At 40.7% G+C, this 22,264-nt stretch overlaps 1 protein-coding gene across 19 annotated transcripts in view; it reads right to left on the bottom strand.

Moving 5' to 3' along the window:
- LOC138737104 (disabled homolog 2-interacting protein-like) overlaps positions 1 to 22,264 on the bottom strand; it is a 592,760-nt gene that overhangs the window by 142,155 nt on the left and 428,341 nt on the right. Inside the window, exon 1 of one of the 19 annotated variants that reach the window (XM_069887757.1) lies at positions 5,836 to 6,020. The exons of the other annotated variants lie outside the window; for them this stretch is intronic. The gene's annotated coding sequence lies outside the window, so the exon portion shown is untranslated. Of the gene's footprint in view, positions 1 to 5,835; positions 6,021 to 22,264 lie in introns of those variants that run through there. 19 annotated transcript variants of the gene reach the window in all.

Here is a 22,264-nt window from a genome sequence, read left to right as displayed (position 1 = left end):
CTTGTGGTGAATTCAGATATGTAAGAGAGGTGGCACTGCTGTCAGGCTGACCTCGGATCCGACACTTTTGCAAGTGAAAACATTAGTGGTTTGTGGTCCATGAATACTGTGAAGTCCCCTCCCTCCAGGAAATAGCGGAAATGTCAAAGCATCAGGTAGTTTCCTTTCAAAAGTGCTATATATTGTCTCTGAGGGTCATAGGTGTCTACTAAAGAATGCAAGAGGCTTCTACTGTCCATCGATGCTCTGCTCCAATATTCCATTCACTGATAAATCTGATGTGTCCACCACTAATGCAGTTGGCACCTCTATTAGCAGGTAGATCAGCAGGGTTGCCTTTGCCAGGGTGCTTTTTGTGTTCTTGAACGCTGTTGTCACCTCCTCTGTCCATTCCAGGTCCTTGGCTTCTATGGACATGAGGGTAAACGGGGCTTCATGATTAGGCCTGTAGATGGTAGAAAGTGATGATAGAAATTGACCATTTCTGCAAAGTCCTGTAGGCCTTTGACTGTGAGTAGTTTTGTGAATTTGAGGATGGCCTCCACTTTGGCGGGTAATGGGATGACACTCTGGTTGCTGATCTGATGTCCCAAAAAGTCGATTGAGGGCAGCCCAAATTTGCACTTTGCGGGGTTTGTTGTTAGACAGAGTCTTGTAGGAGGCTGCAGAGTAAACATAGGTTCTCTTTGTGGGAGTGGCTGGCGACGAACATGTTGTCCAGTACACAAACAGAAAGTCAATTTCTTGCACCACCATGTCCATAAGTCATTGGAATGTCTGTGCAGAATTCTTAAGGTCAAACAGCATATGCAGAAACTCGATGAGACCAAATGGGCCAATAAGGCCTGTTTCCATACTGTAATTGTTATATGGTTATGGTTATATGGTGTTATGATAGGAGTTTTGGGTATGTCTTGATGATACCCTTGTACCAGATCAATATTCGAGAATACCCTGGCCCCATGGAAATTTGCAGTAAAGTCCTGTATATGAGGCATGGGAATAGCAGTATCCAATGGTGGTGTCATTGAACCACTTGTAATCGCCACACAGTCTCCAGTAGCCTTGGGCACCATGTGAAGCAGGAAAGCCCATGGGCTGTTGAACCTGTGCACGATCCCCATTTCCTCCATCTTGAGGAATTCTTGTTTGACCAGGTGCAGCTTGGCAGGCAGTAGTCAACAGGCTCAGGTATGAAGTGGAGGTCCATTCATGAGGGTATGATGTGCGACACCATGTTTGTGTGTGGCCATGGAGAAATTTGGCGCAATGATGTCTGGGAACTCTGCAAGAACTTTGGAAAATTCATTAGTGGAGTCCAAATGTGGGGCGGGTAGTTTGGCTTCTCCTAAGTGGAAAGATTGAAAGGGTTTCGTATCCACCAACCTGCGCCCCTTTAAATCTACCAGCAGCAAGTGATCTCTGAGACAGTCCACTCCAAGCAACGACTGAGAGACTGCAGCCAGTGTGAACCCCAGGAGAACTTGTTGCCGCCGAACCGTAAGGGTATGGTTTGCATACTGTACATGCGGATCATGCTTTTGTTAACTTCCATGAGAACTGGGCCCGCACTCCTGGTACGGGTATCATAGTTGATCAGGGGAAGGATGCTAATTTCAGCTCCTGTGACGATTAGAAATTTGTGCCTGGAGATGTTGTCCCATATGTAAAGCAGGCTGTTACGGTGGCCAACCACTGTAGCCATTAGCGATGACTGGCCCTGGCGTTTCCCGGAAATGCACATGGTGGTCGGCAATGGCACACTCCAGAACCCATTGTTGGTGATAAAAAACACCAAGAGTCTGTCTCGGTGACCTCATTATTCAGAGTTGTGTGTGTCCTCGTCGCTGGTGTATGTGGAGCCCGGGCCTTTGGGCATGATGCAGCATTAATTTTAGTGGGACACCTGCCCTGCTGCTTTGTGTGCCACAGAACATCTGAATGGACAGCTACTGCACGGGGGTCTGCAAAGTCTTCACCGGACAACATGAGGAAGATATCCTCTGGCATCAGCTCTAAGAATATTTTCTCAAGAAGCAAGAAAGGTTTTTGACCATCTGCCAGCACCAACATGTCGGTCATTAGCTCCGACGGGTCGTGGTCCCCAAGCCGTCCATATACAGGAGCTGCGCAGCTTGCTTGGGTTGGGAGACACGGTATGTGCAAAAAAAGTAGGTCTTTAAGAGCCAGATACCTGCCATGATCTGGTGGATCACGGAGGAAGTCATTACTCGACCTGCCATTTCTTGGTCGAGGGCGCTTACCACATAGTAGTATTTAGTGGCATCTGCCACCATTTGACGAATGTGGAATTGTGCTTCAGCTTGTTCAAACCACACTTCTGATTGACTTGTCCAGAACACAGGCAGTTTGAGGAAAACTGCTGAGTTGTCCATTTTGGGTCCAAAAGCCTTTTGGGCCCATCGGGGTCACCGATGTAGTTACTGTATCGCAGTGTGAAATGAAGGGCTGCAGTTGAGTTATGGCACCATCCCTGTGCCAAGCATAGCCCAAGGTGACATCATTAGTGCTGCTTGAGACTTCCCGAGCCGGTTTGATTTCCTGGCAGGTGAGATGCCACAATGTGTTTAAAACTATACAAATTTAACAATTCCATTAAAATACTATGCCTAAAGTATGCAGAACTAAAAAAGGTTCTTTACTGTCACCTGATATGTGGTCCCGCTTCTTTAGATGGTGACTTTGCCATTGGATTCACTGCATGTACACAATGTACCCAGAAGCACAATGTAAGTCATCCTGTCCAACCAAGAGTTCCCTTCAATTGTTTTTGTCAGAAATTCTTGACAACTTAATAAACTGAAGTCCAATCTATACACATACATTACGAACTACTTTGTAATTTGGTGCAGATGGCACCAATTAAAACCTGATGTTATATTTTCTATTTGAGATGTTCAAAAGATTATCACTGTAGTTTGAATGGTGGAACTTGTAAGTGCAAGAAAAATCATATTATATCTATCTTCATTGGAATGTATTTTCCTTCCTACAAGCCCACTGTTTTGGATAAATTAAAGATGTTTTCTATTGGCTAGTGAAGCTTTCAGAAAACAATAAAGCACCAAATTGTTTGTTCTTTTATTTAGCTGTTTCAGAAAAATGTTTGAAATATCAGTCAGATCTGACACAATTACAAAATATATTCTGGACTCCACACAGCCCCTGGCTTCCCTCCATGTCCTATGCAGAATCAAGATTCATGTCATTTCACTTATAACTTCAGAAAATGAGAACGCTCAACACTCTTCAAAAGGAACAAAGAAAAATATCAAACTCAAGGCATCTGAAATGCTTCTGCCCATTTCTCAATTACTGAGTCAAAGGAATCAACTTCAAAGGTTTGGAAAGCAGATCACTGCTTGCCGTTACAAATGGGACTTAATATTCAAAGGAAAGTTTTTAAAAATCTTTTATTCTATAGCAAGGCAGGGCATTTAAACACTTAAGGGTTCATGAAAAGACAATGAGATGAATAATGGTCAATCCAACACATGCTTCCTGCTTGATTCCCACGGTGCATTAACCTTTTGCTGTCCCATAGTTCTAATTGAGCTCCAGATCTCATAAAATGATCCACAACCAACAATTTCCAAGCCTCACATCTGAACCACCCTATGGGCCTTTAGTCAGGTCAGACAGTCAGAGGCCCTTTTTTTTTAAAACTGTTTGAAAGTGTCCAAAAATCAGATACCTTAAAACAGTAGGAATACATTTATTTTAAAAAATTAAATGAAATCAACAACTTTGATTAATTTCAGTAAATCAATACTTGCCCACAGTAACACAATCCAGGATGGCCACCCCATTCAAACAGATAAGATGAACCACCATCTGGCGAAAAGCTAAAGGGATCAGGTAGAAGTGCAACCAGCCTAAATGGTGTCTGCCCCACACACTCGAACGCCATGAGTGAGTGGAGTAGGAGGTTGGATGTGCTGAGATCAGACCTCCACCGTATTTCTGAATTCCACAGTCCCATGCAGTGCTGCAAAAATCAAGTTCATGATGACCCACAAGAAGGATCTAACCAGTGGTTCTCTCCTGAACCACCAGCAAACACAAAGATCTACTTCTGATTAGTGCTATAAGGTAATGTTATTTACTTTATTTCACAACTTACATTCTGATTGATAAACAACCCCTTTTGTGGAAAAGAAGAAATTGTGTTTAAATTAAGAAAAAAATGGGGCTGTGAACATTACTATGTCCTCCTCATCAAGAAGTTTCACATAACAAACGGCATTATTAGATTGCACTGTCGTGCTTTGCGTCTGTAGAAAACAGTGGCAGTGCAAACTTTGTAACTAAAATCTCAAAAGATTAACATAATGTGTGCATAAGATGCCAGGATTAAAATTGTGTTTTTTGTCATTTCCTTTCTCCACACCTTGGATACAATGTACTATATAATGACATCATAACTGCCAGTGAAAAGAAAATCAAATCATGGCAATAAACAAGAAAATCTGCAGATATTGGGGTCCTGTGCAATACACAAAAGTGCTGGCAAACCTTTTAGTGAGTTTCTCCAGAATTTTTGTGTTTTGCAACTCATGGCAAGTCGAGAATGACTCAAACCTATTTCAACAAATGAACTCCTTGCTGGGATACTCTCTTTCATGAACTTTGCAGTAACAATTTTCTTAGAAAAAATGTAGGTGTAAGGACAAGCACTCTGTGATTATACTTATTATCAACAGATTAATTGTGGAGTCTGGTTATAAAAGATATAAAAAGGCATAAAAGGCAAGCTATATTTACAATGGAGTTTATTTCCTCTTGGAAAGAATAGCTATTTATTCACATAGAAATATACATGTGAATTACTGCCTCAGTTACCCACCAAGTAGAGGGGAAAATCTCTGTGAGGGCTTCCTGACAAATCACTCAGGCCCAAAATGTTGATTGCCATTTACTCCCTGAGATGTTGTGTGACCTGCTAAATTTCTCCAGCACTTTTGTGCTTAGCATCTGCACATTTTCTTGTCTACCTCTCCTGCATCAACTTCAATGTTTTGTGATTGGCAGACTTACCAAACCAAACATTATTTTCGTTATGTTGAAATCTTGAGCAGAGAATTGCTGGAGGAACTTGGCTGGTCAGACAGCATTCATGGATGCAAGTGATCAGTTTTTATCAAGACTCAAAAAGAGTGCAGATCCAAAATGTTGACTGACCATAGACACTGTCTGGCCTGCTGAGTTCCTCCAGCAATTCTTTGTCAGCTATTATTTTGGCACTGCTAATTTAATGCTAAATGGTTTGCATGAAAAACGTTTCAATCCCATACAAACTTAAATATTACTTAAACATTACATTTTGAGGAAATTATCACATGAAAACATTTGCTCTTCAAATAAGATCTAATCAGCTCCGATTTCTCCAGCTGTCATTAAACTCTGGATCCTTTTTATTTACATAGAGCTTGATCTCTTCTGATACGAAATACCAGCCACTTAACAAAAAGTATAAGTCAATAAATAGGTTACTGCTCAAGTGAAACTATCATTACATTCTAGCTGGTACTTGGATTAAATCCTGTTTTCCAGTATTACCCCTTAAACGTGCATCTGTAAAAGTAATACAATGCACAAGTTCACACTATATTTTATGAATAGTTAAATTTGTAATTTTATTTAATCATCCATTTTATCAATTCTCAATAGCATACCCAAGAATTCTAGACTTCAAAGCTACTAGCAGCTGGATATCCTCAAAATTATAAACGTGGTCAGACTACAATGCCAAAGCCATTTAATTGCTGATACTACCAGTAAAGGTGGTTGCTAGAAAAGACATGACATACTTACGGAAGAAGAACAAGGTTGCTGTTGTCTGTGGTTCAAACGATTACATTCCAGAGCAAAACATGCACAGTAAAAAGCCATGACTTCCAGCAGCAGGATGAAAGATAATTGCTTCTACCTGCCTATATGGAAAGTAATAGTGTCCTAGCAACCTTGAGCCCAAGCTTCTCCATATGGGTAGCTGTAAATGTAACCATACAAGTAAACCGTACAGTCGACAGCTTGACTGACTTATTTGTTTCAATGGGCTCCTCTGTAGTCAGGCAGGCAGACTGACTCAAAGCAAATGCTAACATTTGTCCAGCTTCCAGCATGTACTACCTCAGCCAGAAAATTCTTCCTGTCCCACTCCCCCACCTCTCCTGTTTTCCAAGAAGGAAACAGTACCAGCTTAAAAACAAGAACATTCTGCAAAAAGCTCTGACGTAATTACATTAAAATTCTTTTGTTCACTCTATACGGCCAAATCAAATCACACATTTTCTATTTGAAGACCTGCTAATTTTGCCAGCTTGCACTGAAATGAGTAGTTTCTACATAAAGTACTCTCAGTAAAGAAATTCCATCTGTAAAATAGATCCAATTTTTTCCAATCGAATGTTGCATTATTTGCAATAAATATGATTTTATTTTGGTTTAAGAACTGGACATTTTCTGTTCATATACTGCAACTTCTTATTGTCACTTGTGAATATATGCAAGACATCAAGCAAGTACACCAGTCTTTCAGCAAACTGGCCCCTGGGTGAGGGAGCTGTGCACAAGCAGTTTTCCACATTGTGATCGGCAGGCAGGAAGAGCACCAAAGCTGTTCCAATAGGAACAACGTCAGAGCTATGCTCAGTAATTGGTAACAGAACTGTTTTACAGCAATAGTAGTGAAAGAATGTAATTTACATCAAGAAACTAACAGATGTATCAAGGAGAGGGGAATGGGGATGCATTTGGGAAGTGGAGGAAGAAAATAATTAATTCTTTTGAGCCACTGATGTAATAATTGTCAGGCAACAATCTTTTCTGTTACTGAAGCCCACTCCCACCTTATTATTTTGTTCCTAGATTCAACAGTTCTAATGCATGTCTGATCAAAACCCCTCCTATCACTCTCTGAAAATCACCAAAAAACAGCTTTTTGTATCCCGATTCACACCGTATTGTTCTCCTGTGTTCATAAACCTATTGTGGCTCTATTCCAAGAGCACCTTGCCATAATAATTCTCATGCTCCATGATCTTTCCTATCTCTGCTCTTGCAGCCTAGTGACACAAGAAATAAGAGCAGGTGTTGGCCATCCAGCCTGTCGAGCCTGCTCCAATATTCAATGAGATCATGGCGGATCTGATGAAAGGCTCATCCCACTTACCTGCCTTTTCTCCATACCCCTTAATTCCCCTACTATATAAAAATCTATCCACCCTTGTCTTAAATATATTAACAGAGGTAGCCTCCTCTGCTTTAATGGGCAGTGAATTCCAGATTCACTACCCTCTGGGAGAAGCAATTCCGACATCTATATTTTTCATAATTGTATATGTTTTAATAAGATCCTCTCCTATTTTCTAAATTCCTGTGAGTATAGTCCCAGATGACTCAAACTCTCCTCATAGGCTAACCCCTTCATCTCTGAAATCAGCCTGGTGAACCTCTTCTGCTCCGCCTCCAAAGACAGTACATCTTGCAGTATAGTTTAAGAACAGGGATACGGTCTCACCAGTACCTTGTAAGTTGCAGTATAACTTCCTTGCTCTTAAATTTCATCACTCTAGCCATTCATCTCCCCATGCCCTTCTGCGCTGCAGCATACTGCAATCACTTGTCAATGAAATAATATTCCAATCTTCCATTTTTCCTTCCTTAGTGGATAACCTCACATTTGCCATCATTGTATTTTATTTGCCAGACCCTTGCCCACTCACTTAACCTATCTATATCTCTCTGCAGACTCTCCGTATCCTCTGTACAATTTGCTTTTCTAGTCAATTTAGTGTCATCAGCAAACTTAGATACGCTGCACTCTGTCCCCTCTTCCAGATTATTTACCCCAGCACCGACCCCTGTGGCACCCAGCTCACCACCAATTGCCCATCAGAAAAACTCCCCTGTACCACAACACTCTGCTTTCTATTAGTTAACCAATCCTCTATCCATGCTAATATATCACCCCTAACTCTATGCATCCGTATCTTCTGTACGTCTTTTATGTGGCACCTTATCAAATGCCTTCTGGAAATCCAGATAAACAACGTCCACCTGCTCCCCTCCATGAATTGCGCTCATTATATCCTCAAAGAACTCTGGTAAATTTGCCTTTGCTGAGTCCCTGCTGTGTCTGCCTGATGGATCCATTTCACTCCTGATGCCTCTCTAGTTCTTCTTTAATGACAGCTTCAAGCATCTTCCCAACTACAGGTGTTAAACTAGCTGACCTACAGTTCCCTGCCTTTTAACTACTGAATAATAGCATGATATTCGCCATCATCCAATCCCTCGGGGCCTGCCCAGAGTCCAGATTCTGGTAAATTATCACCAACGCCTCGACTATAAAATTTCTTTCAGTACCCTGGGATGTATTCCATCAGGACCAGGAGACTTATTTATCTTTGGACTCTCCAGGATTCTTCCTTTCCTTTAAACTTAGCCTTTTGAACATCATGCTTTACCTTTAGATCCTGCTTCTGAGACAGAACTTCCAATGAGACATTTAAAACCTAGTCTATTCACAAAACCTTTAGTCATGCATCCAGATACTGCACCCTTAGGTTTTTATGGCAGATTTTGTCTGTCCAATTGCAAGTATGGGCCACAACAGTTTGAGAACACAAAATTTGCTCTCAGAATTTACAAATCATTACATAAATATTTGAAATAATTTTCACACGCAGAATTTGTGGGGGGACATTCCAGACACACACTATTTTCTCCCTTCCCATCAGGGAAAAAGCTTGAGAGTGAAAACATATACCAAGGAGCTTAAAGACATTTTCTTGCCTGCAGCCATCAGACCTCTGGATGGACCCCATAATAGTGCAATCACGCTGCCCTTGCTTGGTGCTAATTTCATTCTAATCTTGTACTCTGAAGACAGCTGTATGTAATTCTGGAGACAACCTGTGGGCCTGTTCGTTGAAGAATCTTCTCACTGTACTAGATATTTAGTAAAAAAAATTAACTTAAACAATCTTATAGCCACAATTCCAGCAACAGAGAATTGTAAAAACTCTGTATGGGTATAATTGTCAGTGTGGAAACAGTCTCTTTAAATTATTTTACCTATCAAATCTAAACACGAAGCAAAAAAAAACTTCAGGTGATGGAATTCATAAATAGCAAATGGAATTCATGAGAAATAAGAGATACTATTAAATCAAGCTCTCTGAAGACTGGGCATAGGCTTAAAGTGAGAGGGGAACATTTTAAAAGGAACCTAAAGGGCATCTTCTTGTGGTGGATATAATGGAATGCACTGCCAGAGGAATCAGGAGAGGTGGGTACAGTTGTAAAGTTTAAAGGACATTTGGACAGGTACTCAAATAGGAAATGTTTAGAGGGATATGGGTGAAATACAGGCAAATGGAACAAAATCAGATGGACAACCTGGTTGGCATGGATGAGTGGGCTGAAGGGCCTGTTTCCATCCTGTTTAACTCGATGACTGGAAAACAATTGTAATGATAGAATTACTTAGCATGTCAGATAGCATCTATGGGGGAGAAACAGTTAAAATTTCAGTTGATAACCCTTCACTAGAACTACATTTTTGAAAAAATGTGGCAATGAATTAAGCAGTAATTGAAATGCAAGAAAAAGCTCCACAGATGATGGAAAATCTACTGGAAGCATGCTGAAGGCTGGAATCATTATGCTGAAGCCTGCTTATTGCTGCACAGTGAAGTGTATTATCATATTGTTTCATCAAAAGTCAAGGTCTCCAGGTCCATTTATTCTATGAGTGCTAATTACATTTTGGGAATACTCAATCTGTTGCATTTCTCAGGGAGACCTATTAACACAAGTTTTATAGAGAGCTGCCTGACTGAGATTTGTACAATACATCATTTCAAAAAACCTGGTAATACGCCTGCAATTATAGAATTTAAAAATCTTGTCATGACAATACAATTAAACTTGTATCAAGGCAACAAAAATCTTACTGGAAGTCAATTTAAGAATGAAATTCTTGGCTCAGATATTTGTTCTTTATTTTCCCAACTTTAAAAAAAAGCACAGTATATTGAAAAAATGGCTCAACCTGAAATTTGTCCATTTTCCCTACTTTTCTGATGGCCCTGACACCCAGACTTCGACAGGATTTTTACTTACACTTGTGCTTTTTTTCCAACTGGTGGAAGATTTCAGAACAATGTTGGCAGAGATGGGATAGGTAAAATTCACCTGCCTAAGATTTTTTTAAAAATTGGACACATTTGAAGCATCCCACGACTGATATCTTCCAGATCTCAGCCTGTCATTCCAATTTTCATATTTATTATCAGAATACATACAACCCTGAGCTTATCACTTATTAGTAGTGCAAAATAAATTAGTCAACATACCATTGTAAACAAATAAATAAATGTAAACAAAATGAACGTGCAATACGGAGATGAAAAAAATTCAGGTGCAAAATGACTCCTTAAATGCGACTCTGATTGAGTTTATCTTTGAGGAGTCTGATGGTGGAGGAGTAGCATCTGTTCCTGAACCTGATAGTGCGAGTTCTGTGGCACCTCTACCTCTTTCCTGATGGCAGCATCAAGAAAAGTGCATATGCTGGGTGATGTGGATACTTGCTGGTTGCCGCTGCTCTCCGACGGCAGCGTTTCCTGTAGATGTTCTCAGTGGTGGGGAGGGATATACCTATGATGTGTCCACTATTTTTTGCAGGGCTTTACACCATACCAGACTGTGATGTAGCCAGCCAGCACACTTTCCACCACACAAATGTAGAAATTTGCCAAAGTTTCCAATGTCATACCAAACCTCCACAAACTCCTGAAGAAGTAGAGACACTGACTTGTTTTCTTCATGATGCCATTAGTGTAAAGCTAAAGGTAAAGGTTCTATTATTGTCACATAATACTACATTTAGAATGTAACACACATGAAATTCTTGAACTTTTGTCTACATAAGGCAGAGTCGCCAATTTGTCCAGCGCCCCTCACAGAAACCTACAGCACTTGGTGGTCTTCCCTCCAAACACTGACTAGTCCTGTGCCTGCTGAGCTTCTGAGAGCAGACAATCTCAGGTGTATTCAGGCTATTAGTGCGTTGGCTCCAGGAAAGATCATCCGAGATAGTGATTGGCAAAAACTTACAAGAAGCATCCGTTAATGTTAAAGGAAGGTTACGAAAATACCACTCAAGAAGACTTTCTCTTGTTTATCTTCAACCCACAGTAGCCGGCATGGGCTTCACAGACAAAACCTATTTCCTGAAGATCTCCAGAAAACCCTCAAACCAGGAATGCCTGGCTTTAACCTTGGAAGGTCCCTGTGGATCCAAAACATCAAGATGGCAAGATATATCTTCTAATTGACTATCCAATCTGCAATTTTTCTATCTTTCCATTCTTCACAGAATGAGGTTTATTCCTCAATTTAATAATGACTTATTTATTTCTGAAGCCAAAATATTAATGCCTCCTGCATTAATAGATATATTGTCCTTAAGCATCAGGAATTTCTCAAAGCCAAAGTGGAAGCTATTGGATATTTCTTTCTAAAGATGTGTCTCAAAGAAATGTTGTAATGGTAGTAAAATCTTAGCAAACTGTTCCAAAACATTCTGCCATGCTAAATGCACTACACAAAGATAAACTGTTATCTTTTCAGCTCTTTGCCCCACATTCTAAATGGCCTAATCTTGGTGACAAGTCCATTGAATAAGCCTGTGCCAACAGCCTTGTAAAAAACCTGATATCCACATATATGTGCAAAGTTTAGCAGTTCTTTACAGCTGTGTCTCCACTGACCAAAAACAATACATCAATGGTCCCTGCAATGATTTGGAAAAGAAGCTCCCAAATCCTACTTCATTCTCAATGTGTGCCCTTGCCTTCGATTTTGAACTATTCAGGTAAAAAGGCAAACTTAAAGCGAGCTTCTTTTTATGTAGAAACGTGTCATGAATACTGCTGAACCAAGTGAAACATGGTTACTAAACCTGCAGCAACAGACCCTGAAATTGCATTATGTGAATGTTAGCACTGAGGCACCAAAATTAATTTGTTCATGAATTTAATTTGGGTGTAAGCCATTCTCTAGAATCAGACTCTCACACAGATACTCAATTTTTTTCTGTGCTAATCTTTAAAAATGTAACGTATATGAATATTAATGAGACCAACTTTCTCTGTGGGATATAAAATTAACAATACCTTGAATTTTGCTTGAGAACATTATTTCCTTTACATAAAAAAGGAAAGCTTAGCTTTTGCAGCCTTTACTATATTGCCAACATGTCATCAAATCTCCCCTTCAACATAATCACTGCTGAAACCCACAATGAATGCTAACACATAGCTAATATTTAACCATCCCAAAAAGGCTTTTCAAGAGTATCTTGTTCAAACAAGCAACTAATGAAAGTCATGCTAGAGCAATTATGCATCAAAAATTAATTTGGAAAAACAGCCACATGGCAGAATAATTTTACATAACTTGACCAGGTGACATTAATATAGAAATAAATATTCAAAATATCAGCAGCTAATAAAGGAGGTACCTCATCAGATAGATAAAACAATGTGGAAGCCATTTCTCAGGAAAGACATCATACAGGTAGAAACCATTTGAGTATAGTCCTCAGAATTATATTGATGATGCACATGCATTTCCTTTTCACTAGAGATGCTTATTGTTATATACATATACATGCACCACAATCATTTGTTATTGCAGCCACGGAGACATAACACACCAAATATAATAGTCCAAATTAAATTACTACAATATGCCAAAGAAGAAAAATACAATAAATATAATATGACAAATAAATAAATATTTACAGTTGCAGCAAATAGAAGGAAAACATGAGAAAGTAATGACATTTCAATTTCATCAATTTTTTCCAGGAGAAATAAAAAACTGTTTTGAATGTTTCCTGATTTGTATATCACAACACAAGGGAACTTCATCTATTGGTATCAAACAAGTGTCTGGTGGGAGTCACCCCTCAGAAATTCTTGCTCACGTGGCCAAGCTACAGGTCACAGGCTAGGGGAGATATCTCCCAGCCACCCTGAAAAAAGATTGATGCAAGATGAGTTCAGGCATAACCTACAAGTGACTGCAATGGATCTGACATATTCAACCTGACATTGGAACGAGAATTGTTAAAACTACACACAAATTTAGTTTCTCTGCCAAAATCCACAAGACCAGTACTGGCTCATTTACATCTGAGCAGCAAAACACAGGATGCATGCAGGATAACTCCAGGTATCTGACAGCCAATGGAGCTTGAAAGCCAGGATATGTGTTCAAAATCAAGTTCATAGTCATGAACATATGCCATTGTGGTTTTGCAGTAACAGTTGTTACAGAGTTCTGTGTTGTGTATTGGCCTATGTGTTGTGTGGATTTGTGTTGGAAAGTGAAAGTTTGCCTTAGAGAGCCAAGGTGAAGGTGGACTGCTGAGAGTGAGAGAGAGAGAGTGGGAGACGGACCGGGCATGTACAGAAGATGATCTAGAAATTTCTGGACTTGGAAGACAACCCACCACTGGGTGTGGCTAAAAAGTGGAAGGAGGCCCAAGCATGAGTCATTGTCTGGGAGGCAGTTTAGAATGTTGAGCATTTTAAAAAGGGATGAACATTCCAAAAGCAGCCAGAAGAATCCGGACCAAGCCACTATTCCTCTCTTGGCAACACAAGAAGACCACTTCGAATTTTGTGCTCTCTCTCTCTCTAAAAGATCTTCTGACTTCAGTTTACCAAACAAACTGAATTTTGTTTACGATCTTTACTTCGATTGTAATTGAAGTTTTGTGAACATTCCAAATGTGTTTTGTGTTTGTTTTGTGTCTAAGTTTTTTTCCGTGGGCTGGTTGGAAATATAACTTAGACTTTGATTAGATATGTTGTATTTAGGCTGGGGAATTTATTAGTTTAACACTGTTATAGAAATTTGTATATTAACCAGTGGGCATTGTTATAAAGGGGGGGACTTTGAATTAAAGTTTGAAGGTGAAATTTTGTTAATAAAATAATTGTTCATCTTTACCCCTGTGTGATATGCCTTCTTTGTGGTTGCTGGTTTGATCGTGTAACACAGTATTGTGCAGAACAAGGTGTAGAATTATTATAAATTACAATTTTATAAATACAAGATTTAAAATAAAGTAACTAGTGCAAAAAAATAAGTAAGGTGTCCATAGGTTCATAGTCTGTACAGAAATGGTGCGAGAGTAACAGCCTGAGTCTAAATGAGGACAAGATGAAGGAGCTAATCGTGGACGTCAGGAGGATCAGGAACAACCACCCTCCTCTATACATCAACTCTTCTGGTATGGAGGGAGTGAAAAACACCAAGTTCCTTGGAGCTCACTTCACTAGTAACATATCATCGACATTCAACATCTCCTCACTTGTCAGGAAGTCACACAGTGACTGAAGAGGATAAGGCCACCAGCCACCATTATGTCAACCTTCCATAGGCACTCTATCGATGGCCTCCTGGCTGACTGCATTACAGTGTGCTTTAATTGCTACAGAGAAATGGATTGGAGGTGATCCACAGGATCATTGGGGTCTCCCTCCCTCCCATTGACGTAATCCTCTGGGATAGTTGACTGAAGAAGGCATGCAAAATCATTGAGGACACTTTCCAACTTGCACACAGCAACTTTCAGCTGCTCCATCAGGAAAGAGATACAGGAGTATCAGAGCCACCACCACCAGGCTAAGGAACAGCTTCTTCTCACAGGCAGTGAGATTGCTGAACAACCAAAGGAATTGCTCACACTAACCAAGACTCTCATTTATACAAAACAATATTTATTTTTAATAGATAAAATATTTGTCCTACACATGTATTATTTGTCTGTATGCATGTATGTCAGATGGTATGTCTGGATGTTTTGCACTGAGGACCGGAGAACAGTATTTCATGAAGTTATACTTGTACAATCAGATGACAAACCTGATGAAATCTGATGGCGGAGAGGAAGAAGCCCCAAAAGAAGTTGCTGGTAAAGGCCTTCAGACAGATCATGGCTGAGATGCGTAGGGTTGAGGAGAGGTCAGATGGGAAGAGACATTTAAGAAAAGGAGATGGAGAGAATGGACATGAAGAAGAAAGTAAAGAGATAGACTGGGGAAGGGATCCATTATACTGTTGGTGGCGGCCAGATGGTTTTTAATGTAATTCACTCATTTTTAAAAAATCTCTTTTTGGTGGTAGCTTGAAAGAACTGATGTTAGTCCATTTGTAGACCTGGAACTTTCTACACAGAGAGCAAGCCATTATCCTCTTCAAGCTGAAATGAATGTATGAAAATCTGCAAATTCCATTAATAGCACAAGCTATCCCTCTGTAAAGAACAGTGCACTCAGTGGATAAATTCAATATATTTTTGTCAGATTGTATAGTTTGAAGGCCAAACAGTTGTTAAACAGACTTAGAAACAGCAGTTGAAGATCAGCACGGATGTTTATTTTATGTGAAACATACTGTATCTGGGTTTTTTTTTTAAATCGCTTTTAAAACTTTTTTGATGTAGACATTCACAAATGTGATTCTTGCTACGTTGAGTAAAAGTGTTTACTTTTAAATATTTCTCTCTTAAGAGATATTATTTTTAATTGAAATGAGATTGGTTTGTCATTCCTGACACATTGATCTATAGAATTGTGGACAATGAAATGTTCATTGTCATGAGGCAATGAAAAATTTTACTTTGTGTGCCATTGACATGATAGCTGTCACTAGCTCTGATTCCATGACATCAACAAGTTTCCTTCTTTATTAAATTGTTGAAAATGATAATAGTTCATTTTAAACTACACAGGGATTTCTGTAACAGGATCATTACTGAACAATATAGGGAGTGAAAAAATGCCGACTGCTCAGAAGTAAATTTCTTCCTGGTTCAGAAGTAAATTTCTTCCTGGTTCAGAAGTAAATTTCTTCCTGGTTCCATTAAAGATGCAAATGAATTACATAAATATGCCAGATAGCTGAACAATTTTCTTCCTGGCTCTCAAATCAAAGTCCAAACTTTCTTTAATAAGAGAAAAAAAAAACACCACTGTGAACACACCAAATGCATGGCGCTGTTAATTCAGCAATTTGGGATTTTTACCAAATAACGTTCCCCACAATGCAACTAAAGAAACTTTTTCAACAGCTCTGCACTAACACCAGGAGAGCAATACATGTACAGGTTGTACCTTTTATCTGTGGTTCAGCAACTCCCCTAGTCTGGCACATTTGAATCTGTCACCATTAGTACAAACTCCTGACAGGCAGCGGGGACTCGAACCCCGGTCCCAATCACTACGTTGTAAAAGAGTTGCGCTAACCGCAGCACCCACTGTGCCACCCACTTAGTTATAAGGATATATTGCTAGTATGGTTTCCCATCTCCTTTATAAATACTCATGTTATCTCTGCATTCTTCGATCAAATTATAACTAGGTATGTACAATGCTTGAACCCCGGCCCTGATTGCTGGTGCTGTAAAGGCATTGTGCTAAGACCCAAACGTCACCGTATTAAAGAAATACAACTTGTATTACAATTTTAGTAGTTTGCAAAAACTTCCTCAAGAGTTATGCCTGCTACTACATGCCCAAGCACTGTTTTTAACTGTTTTTTTTCCCTCAGTAGGAACATACATTACCCTTTATTCTGCACTAGCTGTTCTACTTGAGGATAGGTTAAATTGGCAGGATAGCATGCAAAGCAATTTTCTACTGTATCTTGGTCTTGAACAATTCAGTGCTCATAATTCTATAGATTAAACATATATTATCCAAGGAACAACAAATGTAATTCCAATTTAAAGTAGGATCCTTTAAGACAAAAATACTTCAAAGTCAAAACTTTTACAAAGTACTGTAGTTAGAATCACATATGTGAACATCTACATTAACAAATAACACTGGACAACGATATTTTGCTTCATGAACACTTTTGGGTATGTTTTATGGATTTTGGGCTACTGATCATGAAAATCACCTTAAAATTTTCCTATCATGTATGGTTCTTTCAAAACAACCTATTTTTGTGATTTCCTATCATATTTTAAATCTACTAGTATATTGCCCATGAAGCAAGGTGTTTGGTCAGGCAGTCTGGGCATGCACTCAGTGTAGGTGCGATGCAAATGTTGTCTTAGGCCTGGGCATGCTTCATCAGGTTAGATGCAGACAGGATATAAAAGCAGCTCATCTATAGAGATGCATTACATTGATATGGATTGAACGCATGTTCTTCAAGCAAAACATAGTGAGTGTACTTAACAATGGTATTTATTGTCTTCAGGAAGATTCAATACAGCAGAAATGTCTCGTCAATATTGCAACAGCTGCGATATATTCTATTGGATTTGTGACGAGTATAAGCTTAAGGCTCAAAGAAGCAGCTTGACTCCACTTATTAAGAAAGCCTACGAGCTCTATTTCATTTGTAAAATTAATGACCAAAATAAACCCTGAGCTCCTCACATTTGATGTGCAACATGTGCAGTCAAACCCAAAAGCTTGGCTCAGAGATAATTGGAAGTCAATGCCATTTGCAGTCCCATTGATATGGCAAGAACAGAAGTATATCACTTGACGGACTGTTACTTCTGTCTGACCAATATATCTAGCTTTTCTGCTAAAAATAAGACATCTATTGAATACTCCAATCTGCTTTCAGCATTGAGACCAGAGTGCATGATGACAGTTTGCCAGTTCCGAAGCCACCAGAGACATGGAGTCCATGAGGCAGATGAAGGTGCCACAATGTATGAACCAGATGTGCAAAATGACACTGATCCAGATGTTGAACAATTTATCTCCTCATCTGATAACATATCAAGAATTAAATGACCTGGTCAGGGACTTAGGTTTGTCAAAATCAAAACTACTTGGTTCAAGGATAGGGTTTGCTGTCAACGAGAATTTCTGCCTTTTGGAGCCGTCAAGATCATTTGACAACATGCTTTGAGCATAAAAACCATAAGGTACAATGTGTTGGGCAATCAAGTTTAACTGTTGAAGACAAAACGGTTGAAAAAGAGAGACTTAGCAGATAGCAGTTGATGGAGCAATGGACTTCAACAGCTGAAGGGAAATCAAAATCAGGTGACCCAAGTATCACTATAAAAATGAGGGACTGGGTAGCAGAGCAGCCATCGAGGAGCAGTCATGGTCAGTGTGGGCTGTGTTAGAATGGTAAGGCTTTGGCAAGAAGAGGCTGAGGTGGTGGTGTTGAAGTTAGAAAGGGCCATCCTATTCTAGGAACAAAGGATTCAACAGGTAGGCACAGGTAAGGGCAGGTTTTAGATATTATTTTTTTCCTCTAGTCATAAACAGTGGGAATGGCAGCCAAGGCAGGGGAATGCTCCTCTTGCAGAATGTGGGTCATTAGGGAAGCCAGCACTATCCCTGATGATTTCATCTACAAAAAGTGCATCCAGCTGCAGCTCCTGATGAACCAAGTTAAACTCCAGATCATTTGGGAGGCAGAGGTGATGATAGACAGGAGCTACCCTCTTCCTGCCTCTTATCACACCTAAGAGGCAGGAAGAGGGTAGATGGATGACAGTCAGGAGAGGGAATGGGAACAAGCAGGCAGTGCAGTTCACCCCTGTGACCATCCCTCTTAATCACAAGTATGCCATTTTAGAATCTGTTAGGAGGAGGTACCTACCAGGGATAAGCCACAGCGATCAGGTCTCTGGTATGGAGTCTGGTCTTGTGGTTAAGAAGGGAAGGGAGGAGAAGAGGTGAGCTGTATTGGTAGAGGATTCCATTGTTAGAGGGACAGATAAGAGGTTCTATGGAAGAGATTGAGTATCCTAGATGGTATGTTGCCACCCTGGTACCAGGATGCAAGATATCTCAGATTGAGTACACAGCCTTTCAGAAAGGAGGGTGAACAGCCAGATGTTATGGTCCATATAGGGACCAATGACATGAGTAAGAAGGGTGAGGAGGTCCTGCAAGGAGAGTTCAGGGAGTTAGATATCTAGATTGAAGAACAGGATCTCCACGTTTGTGATCTCAGGATTGCTACCTGTGCCACGTGCTAGTGAGGTTAGAAATAGGATAATGCACCTTAATATGTGGCTAAAAACATGGTGCAGAATGGAGAGCTTCAGGTTTCTGGAACATTGGGTACCTTTCCAGGGAAGGTGGGACCTGTTCCAATGGGACAGATTGTATCTGATCTGGAGGGGGACGTAACCTTGAGGGAAGGTTTACTAGTGCAGCTCCAGTGACTTTAAACTAGATTTGCAGGGGGATGGGAACCAGATTGCCTGAGCAGATAGCGGAGTGTAGGAGGGAAAAGACGATGTGAAAATTACATGCAGGTTGTACGTGATGCAAATTTCTAAAGTGCATCTATTTAATTGCTAGGAGTATTGTAGGAAAGGCAGATGAGCTTAGAGGGTGGATTGGCACTGTCACCATTAGTGAAACTTGGTTGCAAGAGGGGCAGGACTAGCATCTCAATGTTCCAGGATTTCGTTGCTTTAGACATGATAGAATGAGGGGATGAAAGGGGGAGGAGTGGATTGCTCGTCAGGGAAAATATCACATCTGTGCTCAGGCGGGACAGACCAGAGAGCTCGCCTACTGAGACTATGTGGGTGGAGCTGAGGAATGGGAAACGTAGGATCACATTCATGGGATTGTATTATAAAGTGCCTAATATTCAACAAGAATTGGAGGAACAAATCTATAGAGAGATAGCAGACAGCTGCAGGAAACATAAGGTTGTGATAGTAGATTTTAATTTTCCAAATATAGACTGGGACTTCCATACCGTAAAAGGGCTGGATGGCTTGCAGTTTGTCAAATGCGTTGAGGAAAGTTTTCTAAATCAACATTAAGTTTCCAACTTGAGAGAGTGCAATACTGGATCTCCTATTAGGGAATGAGACAGGGCAGGTGAAAGAAGTATTTGTAGAGGAACATTTTGGATCCCGTGATCATAATGCCATTAGTTTCAATTATAGAGAAGGATAGGCCTACCCCAGGTCAGTGGTGCAGCAATGCTGCTGCTTTCTCTGGGTCGGTGGTGTGGTATCCTATGGCCTTCCCCAAGAAAGTGGTGTGTTCAGAATGGGCAGTGGAGTGAGAGGGTAGCAGAGTGATGGGGCTTTGGTGGTAATGAGGTGAGGTAGGCTTAATTGCAGACAGAAAATATGTGTGTGCGGTTGGTTTTCTGTGCTCGGTGTCAGATGTGGGAGGTTGTGGAGTCTCCCAGCCTCTCGGATGGCCATGACTGCACCCGGTGTGTTGATCTGCAGCACTTAAGGGACTGCATTAGGGAACTGGAGTTGCAGCTCAATGACCTTCGTCTGGTCAGGGAGAGCGAGGAGGTGATAGAAAGCAGTTATAAGCAAGTGGTCACACTGGGGCCACGGGAGACAGACAAGTGGGTCAGTGAGGAGGGGGAAGGGGAAGAGTCAGGTACTAAAGAGTACCCCTGTGGCTGTACCCACTGACAATAAGTTCTCTTGTTTGAGTATTGTTGGTGGGGGGGGGGGGGGGGGGGGCAACAGCCTACCTGGGGGAAGCAACAATGGCCGTGCCTCTTTCAGAGAGTCTGGCCCTGTGGCTCAGAAGGGTAGGGAAAGGAAGAGGAAGGCGGTAATGGTAGGGAACTCTATAGTTAAGGGGATCAGAGTGGCGATTCTGTGGACGCAGGAAAGAAACTTGGATGGTAGTTTGCCTCCCAGGTACCTGGGTCCGGGATGTTTCAGATCGCATTCAAGATATCTTGCAGTGGGAGGGAGAACAGTCAGAGGTCGCGGTACATATTGGTACCAATGACATAGATAGCAAAAGGGAAGATGTCCTGATAAAAGACTACAAGGAGATAGAAAGGAAGTTGAGGAGCAGGACCATAAACGTAGTGATCTTAGGATTACTGCTGTGCCAAGCAACATTGAGTATAGGAATAGAATGAGATGGAGAATAAATGTATGGTTGAGGGATTGGAGCTGGGGCCAGGGATTCAGATTTCTGGACCATTAGGACCTCTTTTGGGGCAGGTGTGACCTGTACAAAAAGGACGGGTAGTACTTGAATCCCAGGAGGACCAATATGCTGGCAGGGATGTTTGCTACTGGGGAGAGTTTAAACTAGAATTGTTGGGGAGTGGGAACCAAACTGAAGAAAATAGGAAAGAGGAGATTGGCTCACAAATAGAGAAAGCTTGGAGACAGTGTGAGAGAGGATTGGCAGGTGCTAGAGAAGAAAAGCGCTCAGAGGGACAGGTTGAGATTTGTCTATTTTAACGAAGGAGTATTGTGACAAAGCAGATGAGAGCATGAATTAGTACTTGGAGCTATGATGTGGCGGCCATTAGAGATACTTGGATGGCTCAGGGACAGGAATGGTTAGTTCAAGTGCCAGGTTTCAGAAGGACAGGGAGGGAGACAAAAGAGGTGGGGACATGGCACTGTTGATCAGAGATAGTGTCTCAGGCTGCAGAAAAGGTGGACACCGTGGAGGGATTGTCTACAAAGTCTCTGTGGGTAAAGGTTAGGAACAGTTAAGGAATAACTTTACTGGGTGTTTTTTTATAGGCTGCCCAATAGGAACTGGGATATCGAGGAGTAGATAGGTAAACAGATCCTGGAAAGATGTAATAATGAGAGTTGTCGATAAGGGAAATTTTAATTTTCCAAATAACGATTGGCATTTCCCTAGAGCAATGGGTTTAGGTGGGGTGGAGTTTGTTAGGTGTGTTCAGAAAGGTTTCTTGACACAATATGTAGATATGCCTACAAGACTGTACTTACTTTGGTATTGGGAAAGCATTTTGGAGAGCATTTTGGAGATAGTGATCTTAATTCTATCTCCTTTATAATAGCATTGAAGAGATAGGAACAGACAAGTTAGAAAAGTGTTTAATTGGAGTAAGGGGAATTATCAGGCAATCAGGCAGGAAATTGGAAGCTTAAATTGGGAACAGATGTTCTCAGGGAAAAGTACAGAAGAAATGTGGCAAATGTTCAGGGAATATTTGTGTGGAGTTCTGCATAGGTACGTTCCAATGAGACAGGGAAGTTATGGAACAGTACAGGAACCGTGGGGTACAAAGGCTGTAATAAATCTAGTCAAGAAGAAAAGCTTACAATAGGTTAAAAGAGCTAGCTATTATTAGTGATCTAGAAGATTATAAGGTTAACAGCAAGGATCTTAAAATTGAAGTTAGGAGAGCCAGAAGGGGCCATGAGAAGGCCTTGATGTGCAGGATTAAGGAA

The sequence above is a fragment of the Narcine bancroftii genome, chromosome 1, assembly GCF_036971445.1.
Source record: "Narcine bancroftii isolate sNarBan1 chromosome 1, sNarBan1.hap1, whole genome shotgun sequence".
Lineage (NCBI taxonomy): Eukaryota > Metazoa > Chordata > Chondrichthyes > Torpediniformes > Narcinidae > Narcine > Narcine bancroftii.
This window is presented reverse-complemented; position numbering and strand designations above follow the sequence as displayed.